We start from the raw sequence: 8,195 nt of genomic DNA on the forward strand, positions 1-8,195 counted from the left end.
CAGAGCAGCCACGGAGAGAGGAGCGAGGTGGGGTCCCACCCCCAGGAACCCCTCGGGGGGAGCGGCCCTTCCCTGCGGGCTGCTCTGCCCCGCGCTGAGCTCCCGGGTGAGCGCCGGGAGTGCTCGGCCGGGGATGCTCGGCCGGGGATGCTCGGTCAGAGATTCTCTGCCAGGGATGTTCGGTCAGGAATTCTCGGTCAGGGATGCTCTGTTCGGTCAGGGATGCTCTGTTCGGTCAGGGATGCTCTGTTCGGTCAGGGATGCTCTGTCAGGGATGCTCTGTTCGGTCAGGGATGCTCTGTTTGGTCGGTTAGAGATGCTCGGTCAGGGATTCTCGGTCCGGGATGTTCCCTCAGGGATACTCGGCTGGGGATGCTCTGCCAGGGAGGCTCACTGGTCAGGGATGCTCTGTTCGGTCAGGGATGCTCTGTTCGGTCAGGGATGCTCTGTTCCGTCAGGGATGCTCTGCCAGGGATGTTCGGCCGGAGATGCCCGGCCAGGGATGCTCGGTTAGAGATGCTCGGTCAGGGATTCTCGGTCCGGGATGTTCCCTCAGGGATACTCGGCTGGGGATGCTCTGCCAGGGAGGCTCACTCAGGGATGCTCGGCCGGGGATGCTCGCTCAGGGATGTTAGGTCCAGGATGTTAGGTCAAGGATTCTCGGCCCGGGATGCTCGGTCAGGGATGTTCAGCCGAGGATTCTCTGCCAGGGATATTCGGTCAGGGATTCTCTGCCAGGGATGTTAGGTCAGGGATGTTCGATGTTCGCTCGGCCGGGGATGCTCCCGTGCTCCTGGAGCTCTGGCACCCTCTGAGCGCCAAGGTTAGCGCTGTCCCCGCGTGTGCACAGCTGTGGCACGGCAGGGAAAGCTCGGAGTGGCCCCCTAGAAGGACAGGGAAAGCTCGGGGTGGCCCCCCCCAGCACGGAAAGCAGGGATTTCTGTGTAAAACCCCTCTGGAGCTGTTATTGCCGCCGTTCACAGCTCGTAAAGCCCCCGTGGAAGGGAACAGGGCACCGCGTCCTTCCCAGCCCCTAAAAAGCCCGGCTGCAATTCTCAGCTGTGCTCCTTGTTTGAACACTCCCTGCGCTGGCAAAGAGATCTCTCTGCAATTCAAACACTAAGAGAAACCATTTCCTGAAAGTGTGGCCGCACTTGCAGTATTTTCATATCTTCTTATAGTTTAATATCCCTGACACCAGCTCGTTCCAGAGCATTGGCAGTCCCTCATCTGAAGGGTGCTTCCTGAGAAAGCTCCTCTTTATTTCTCCAGTAATGACTCAAAACCTCTTCTGAATATATTTTTCATATTATCAAACAGCCCCAGACAAGGAGAGAACAGATTGAAACCCATCTCTGTGGTGAGGCTTTAAAAAAACTCAGTTTCTGGGGGGTTTTCTCCAAATGAGTGGATTTCAAATGCTGCTTTCGACCTCTCTGGGTGGTGGGACCCTAAATCTCCTGGGATGTTGCATTCCTGAGTTGCTGTGTGCACACTCTTGACTTCCTGAGTCATCTTCAGTGCTGAAGTCAGACTGAATTCTCCTGAACTTTCCAAGTGTTGCTGCAATAATTTCCTTTTTACTCGATTTATGTGAGTATTGCAACACCAAGGCAGCCAGATGAGCTCAGCATAGAACAATTATTTCTTCTGGAGAGCAGGACAGCAAATGCTCTCACGCGCTTTGCTTGCCTCAAAATAAGGATATTTATTTAATGGATGGACAAGACTTCTTTGAGATGTTTATGCTTTCTCTGAAGCCAAGAAGGACCTGTCCTCTCCTTGACTCCTTGGGCTTCCAGTTGGATCACAAGAATATTTTCCATGCAGCCATCCATAAGGAAATCAACTCCAATGTGAGTCAGAAAAGAGCAATTTAATAACTGAGAATTGGGCGAGGTGTTTAATGGACGAGCTCTGAGTCTCACTGACTCTTTGCCATCTGCCTCAGCCTGTTGATTTACAGCATTTAACTGCTTGTAAAACTCATCTCTGTGTGGGGTTTTTTTTCAGTCCTACTAAAGAAAAGAAGAATTTATTCTTTCCCCTGGAAAACGATGGATTAAAATAATGTCTGGTCTGATGGGAGATGTGCCACAAATCACACCTGCCCCTGCCAGAAATGCACCTTGTCTCTGAGTCTGGAATGGGAAGGGCTGGAAAAAACTGCAGGAGACTTTAATCAGGTGATGGAGATGTCCTCGGGAAGTTTAAAGTGAGATTCATTTCCCTTGCATTCCGTATCAAGGATTTCAATAAATGCCCTAGAGTCAGATGAATCACGGGAGAAAATAAAGCTCAATAACAAGAAAACCAAAGCCAAAACAAAATGAAACTTCAAACCCACGAGCCCATCCTTCTCATAAGGAGCAAAATCTTTTCTTTTCGGGGCTTTTCTGGTTTGTGGAGAGCTGTTCCTGGGGCAAATACCGGTGAATATCCTGAATGTTGTGCATTTCCTGACCATGTGTTCATTTTGTGCTCCTGTAACCGCAGACTCAGAGCAGCACAGGGACTGGGAGGGGAGCAGGTGCCTCCTGCACTGCTCCAGGCCACAGAAAAAGGGAAATGCCAGTGGGGATATCAGCCCCTGACCATGAGATAATCCATTCTTTTGCTGCTCTGTCACAGGCTGCTGCTGTGGAAAGCTTTGGAGAAAGCACTGAGGTGATGATTTGATTTCTCTGATGAGAGGAGCAGTTGGCCACAAATGCTGAAGAGAAAACGTTTCTGACACCTCTGGGATAGGGCAGAGGTTTTTAAGGGCCAGTCCTGAACTGCAGAATGAATTTCCCTGTAAGTTTATCCCAACTTTGCTGCTTTCTGTGTCGGGCCTGTCTCTTTCTGGCACCGACATTCAACAAATACAAAAATGGGGAAGATTTTCAGAGCGAACCACTTCAGTTTGCACTCAGTTCCTCCTCCTGCAGAAAGCAGACCCACCCAAGCCCTTTAACCCTGATTCACTGGTACAAGAGCATCACACACACTCCTGAATGTTGCTCAGGTACCACAGAAAGTGAAAAACCCACAAAACCATCAAAACTAGCCCAGAATGGAGCAGAACTTGGTCTGCTTCACTGCAGGGTGCTTGATAACTCATGGGAGATGCTCCAAAGCACCACTTCTTCAGGCTCCCAACATCAGGGGTCAGTGCTGTGCAGCTGAGGAGGAGAGTGAGGAAAATGCCACAAGCAGCACAGGCTGCTCAACCTTTCTCTGCGGCACCCACATCCCAGCCCAAATGTAACACCTGAAATGGTAAATCCCACTCAGGGGTGGAAATGCAGGTCCCAGTTCCCCAGTGAGAGCCCAGCCTGGCTCACCAGCAGCCCCAGAGCCAGGCTGGAGCTGGATGCTGGAGCAGGATTCTGGTGCAGGATGCTGGAGCAGGATTCTGGTGCAGGATTCTGGCACTGGATTCTGGTGCTGGATTGTGGTGCTGGATTGTGGTGCAGACCCCTCTGGGAGCTGGCAGAGCTCCTCTCCCCCCCTGTGCTCCCTCCCAGCCCCGCTGCAGACTCATCTGGCTGCAGCTTGTGCAACCTTCCCCACAAATCTCTAAATTAGCATCCCTTGCAGATGTTCCCTCCCAGGGCAGGCCTATATCTGACTCTGGAATAAAAGACCTGCAGCTCAGGAAGGCAGATTAGTCATAATGAGCCTTCTGAACTCGAATGCTCTGCGGTTTTCTCATCTCTTCTGCCAAAACAAGCAGCACTCCCAGCCCCCTGTGCACACTCGGAGCCTTTGCTTTGCTCAGCAGAACGGGCTCAGGGAATTTGGGGCAGAACTGGCTGCTGGGGGATGATTCTCCCTGTGGGCTGCTTCTCTGCCCTCAGTGCTGCCGGGGGAAGCGCCCAGGCCTGGCACAGGCTGGCTGCTCATTGCAGAAATTAAATGCAGCCCTGGGAAGTGCAGGCTCTGGGCACGGATGTGTTTGAGGAAGTGTCCCACCAAACGAGCTGTGCTGTTAATGAAGGCACTGACCCATCAGCTGGGGGAACAGAATGGGGCTGATGGGCTGAGGGCAAGGTTTGTGCTTTGAGTACTGCAAAGTCCATGAAATGTGTCCCTCCAGGTGAGGAAATTGCCATTTTGAAATGTGTCCCCCCAGGTAGGGAAATTGCCATTTTTGGCTGCCTGAGTTGCAGAAGGAGAGGCCTGGAGTGTCCTGCCCTGCTGGGGCCCCTGTGGCACTGGCAGCTGTGGAACACATCGGGTTTCACCCATCCCTGGCACCCCTGAGGAGGTTTTGGTGCCCCAGACCTGCTGCACTCCCAGTGTGTTCCCAGTGCACTCCCAGTTCATCCCCAGTGTGCTCCCAGTGCACTCCCAGTTCATCCCCAGTGTGTTCCCAGAGCATCCCCAGTGTGCTCCCAGTGCACTCCCAGTTCATCCCCAGTGTGTTCCCAGTACATTCCCAGTGCATTCCTAGTCTGTTCCCAGTACATTCCCAGTGCATTCCCAGTGTGTCTGAGCCCCAGCCCAGTCTGTCCACCCAGGCCTGGAACTGCCTGGACCAGTTCATTTCAAGTGCAGGAAATCAATAGCGCTGGGGGTGAGATCTCTGCAGGAGCCAGGCTGGGTATTGATATCTGTGGGAAGGAAATGAATTCTCCTCTCTTTGCACATTCCTCAGGATGGGCCAGGAGGATGCTGTTACTCCCACCAATCGATAATGTCAATAGTGGGCTCAAAATATTTATCTTTTTTTTCCAAAAGCAATCGCCAGAAAGTTCTAATCCGAGAGGGAGGGCTGGAAAATGGATCTGACCCACTCATGCCACTGATTTCCTGGGGAGCACTGGGCACACTTTGGCTTTTTCTCTGTCCTAGCCCAAAGTTATGGGTGTGGAGATCACACATATTTGATATTTTTCAATCAATTGCTGTTTCTCAGGATTGTTTTTAACCTCTGGCCTGTGCAATCCCCACAGGGTCTGGCTGGGGAAATGCCATCAGTGCACGTTCAAATAAAACAAGATTTGCTGTGGTGGTGTTCCCAAACCATGGGCTGAGCTCTCTGGAGGGCAAAGCCAGGCTCAGAGCAGAGTCAGTAATGATTTATCCGTGGTGAGGGGTCGGGGTGGCCCAGCACACACCCCCCTCTCAGAGCAGCTTTTTGGAACCTGAAATCCTCCCTTCATTTCCTTCTGGTGCACAGGGATAAAGGATGTGCTGCTGACAGGGATTCCGTGGCAGGGCCTTTGTTTCTCCCCAAATTCAATATTTTGCAGGGCAGATAAGCACAAGAGGAGGAGGATTTCAAAGCACCTGGCTGGGGCCAGGTTATTAATTCTGATTCAGCCTAAGAAAATTCAGCTCCTCGCTGTTCCAGCACCCGTGGGGTGGCTCAGGTGCTGTCAGAGCTGTGTCTCACCAGGGAAGCACAGAAATGTCAGGCTCTGATGGCCCCCAAATATCTGAGCGTCCCAAGTTTTGGGTCCTAACTTTAGAAGGTAGAAGGAGATGAGTTTTCCTCTTCTCTCCATCTCTTTGTCTGCTGCTTTCTCTCTGCTAACAAAGGCCCTTGGGAGCCCTGAGTGTTGGCAATCAGCTTGGCAAAATTCACCTGCATTGCAAGAGCCTCTCCTCTGCTTTTCTGAGGTGTTTTTCTTCTCGTGCCTCCTCGTTATTCTCACAGAGCTCGGCAGCCAGTGAAGACGTGTAATTAGAGTTAATTGTGATTGCTCGGTGATGCAACAGCCCCCCACTGACTTCAGGGTGCTTCAGGCTCGGAGGGAATGGGAAATTTCAGCGGGACAGAGCCCCCACAGCACTGCAGGGTTTGTCCTGCTCCCTGCCCGGTCCCAGGGGGAGGTGGCAATGGCACCTCGTGCAGGTACATTTCATTTTCTGTTTGTTTTTGAGGCTGCTGCTGACAGATCTCTGGTGCTGATCAATGCCCCAGCTGCAGTTTTTCCTCCCCTGGGGCCCAGGGGGAGGTGACAACGCTTTGATGGATGATCAAAGCCACTCTTGTCACATCTCACAGCCAAACACCCAGCGCAGAGCTGACTCCTGCCCTTTCTGGGATCCAGAACCCTCTGGGAATTTTGCCTCCTTGTGCCTCTGTCATGCCGGGATTTCAGAGGATCTGCATTAAATAACCTGCCTGGCTTGCTGGGGGGGGAAAAGACATTTTAATGGCATTCAAAACCCCTAACTGACATCATTCTGGGCTGCTCTAGTGGCCACTCTGGACACTGGCTGGTGCTCTGCCCTGCTGTGCTGATGGGGATTTAATTGCTGGACTTTTGGGCAGCACAAATCCCAAATTCCAGCCCCACCCTCACGAGGGGACCATCCTGGGCTGGAATTCTCCTTTTTTACTGTGAGATGGGAAAAGAGCAGAGAGGAGGGGAACAGATGGGCCCTTGCTGGTGCCATACACACACACACATCCCCAGAGTGGGAGGGAAACTCCAAACAGCTCCTGGGGTACATCCCAGTACATCCCAGCTCATCCCAGTACATCCAGCACATCCCAGCTCATCCCAGTACATCCAGCACATCCCAGCTCATCCCAGTACATCCAGCACATCCCAGCTCATCCCAGTACATCCAGCACATCCCAGCTCATCCCAGTACATCCAGCACATCCCAGCTCATCCCAGTACATCCAGCACATCCCAGCACATCCAGCTCTTCCCAGCTCATCCCTGCTCATCCCAGGCTATAGAGAAAAGTCAGGGTGTAGATTGGTTCTACTGTATTAAAATGCTCAGCAAAGTATATCGTGCAATGTAACCAAAAGTATATAATGCAGTGTAACCAAAAGAAAAGTATATAATGCATTTGTAATCAAAGGAAAAGTATATAATGCATATATATATGTATATAGTATATAATGCATAGATATATATATAAAGTGTAACCTAATGTAACCTATATATATATATATATACATATACATATATATATATACATATATTTTTAATTTAACCTAAACCAAGTGTCTCCAAGCCTGCCTGCAGCTGGAGCTGACAGCTGTAGGCACAGCTCTGTCACCCTGGACTGCTGTGACACCTTGGATGGAATAAACTGCATTTTGTAATAAACTGCATTTTGTAATAAACTGCATTTTGAGGAGCTGCCTGAGTCCCGCATCCCTCACTTCTCTCTCACTGGCCAAGGCTTTAGGGAGCAGCTGCTTTAGCAGGAGCTGTTCCCTTCCTGCCTGCTCTGCACCCAAACCCAGCTGGCTCAGCCTTTTCTGGAGCACAAAGCCCTTCCCCAATCCAGGCTCTCACACCGAGGGCGCTTCCCCAGCTCCTGTTCAGAAATGAGATTCACGAGCTACCTGGATCCTCTTTGCACTTGGGGAAATAATTACTTTACGCAAGATAATTTGCTTAAAACCATGACAGTTTTAACTATAGTTTAAGGCTAAATGACTGCTCAGCAAGACAGCTGGTAAAATTCACCCTGTAATAAGACTGCAGCAATGTAAACAAGCCCAGCCCATTTAGGGCTTTGAGTTAATATAGACGTCAAATACTTTCAATATCTCTAAATTTCCCAAACCATCAGGCATTTCCCTCCTTTGTAAACGTGTTTGTAATTGATCTCATCCTTTATCACCTAAAATGTCTGTCCTAAATCCATATAATTGATTCTGTTTGAACAGAAATTAAATTAACCTCGGAGGAAACCTTGTCTGGTTTATTGGAGCGCCAGTGACACGGGGAATGAGGAATGGAGGGAATTCCAGGCCAGGCTCCTTCTCCCGTGGAATGTGGCTTTTTCCAAAGAAAACTCAGCCAAAAATGACAATTCTTAACTTTTATGGTAAAACGTGCCTTGGGGATTTTCTCTCTGTTCTGTAGAGCTCTTTGCAGGAGCTGTGCTTTGCTTGATTTTAAGATTTTACCTGGTTTTATTTTCTCATGCTCAGGAACTTGGAGAGCTCCAGCCAGGTGAGAGTCGCCACCAAACCAGGTTTAGGTGACAGGCTGAGGTTTTCCTCTCAAATGCTGGTAATTTGAACAAAATCAGGCTCAGGACTTGCTGAACTCCTGTTATTCACTCCTCACTTCAGTCCTTGGGAGAGCCTGACCCAGAAGAACCCAGCCCAGCAGAGTGGTGAAAATTGTATTTATAGAGAAGCTGAAAATATATAGAAAATTATTTATTATTTCATATATATATATAATATATATTTTAATATATATTATATATATTTATAGAGC

Source organism: Geospiza fortis, unplaced genomic scaffold (assembly GCF_000277835.1).
Source record: "Geospiza fortis unplaced genomic scaffold, GeoFor_1.0 scaffold183, whole genome shotgun sequence".
Lineage (NCBI taxonomy): Eukaryota > Metazoa > Chordata > Aves > Passeriformes > Thraupidae > Geospiza > Geospiza fortis.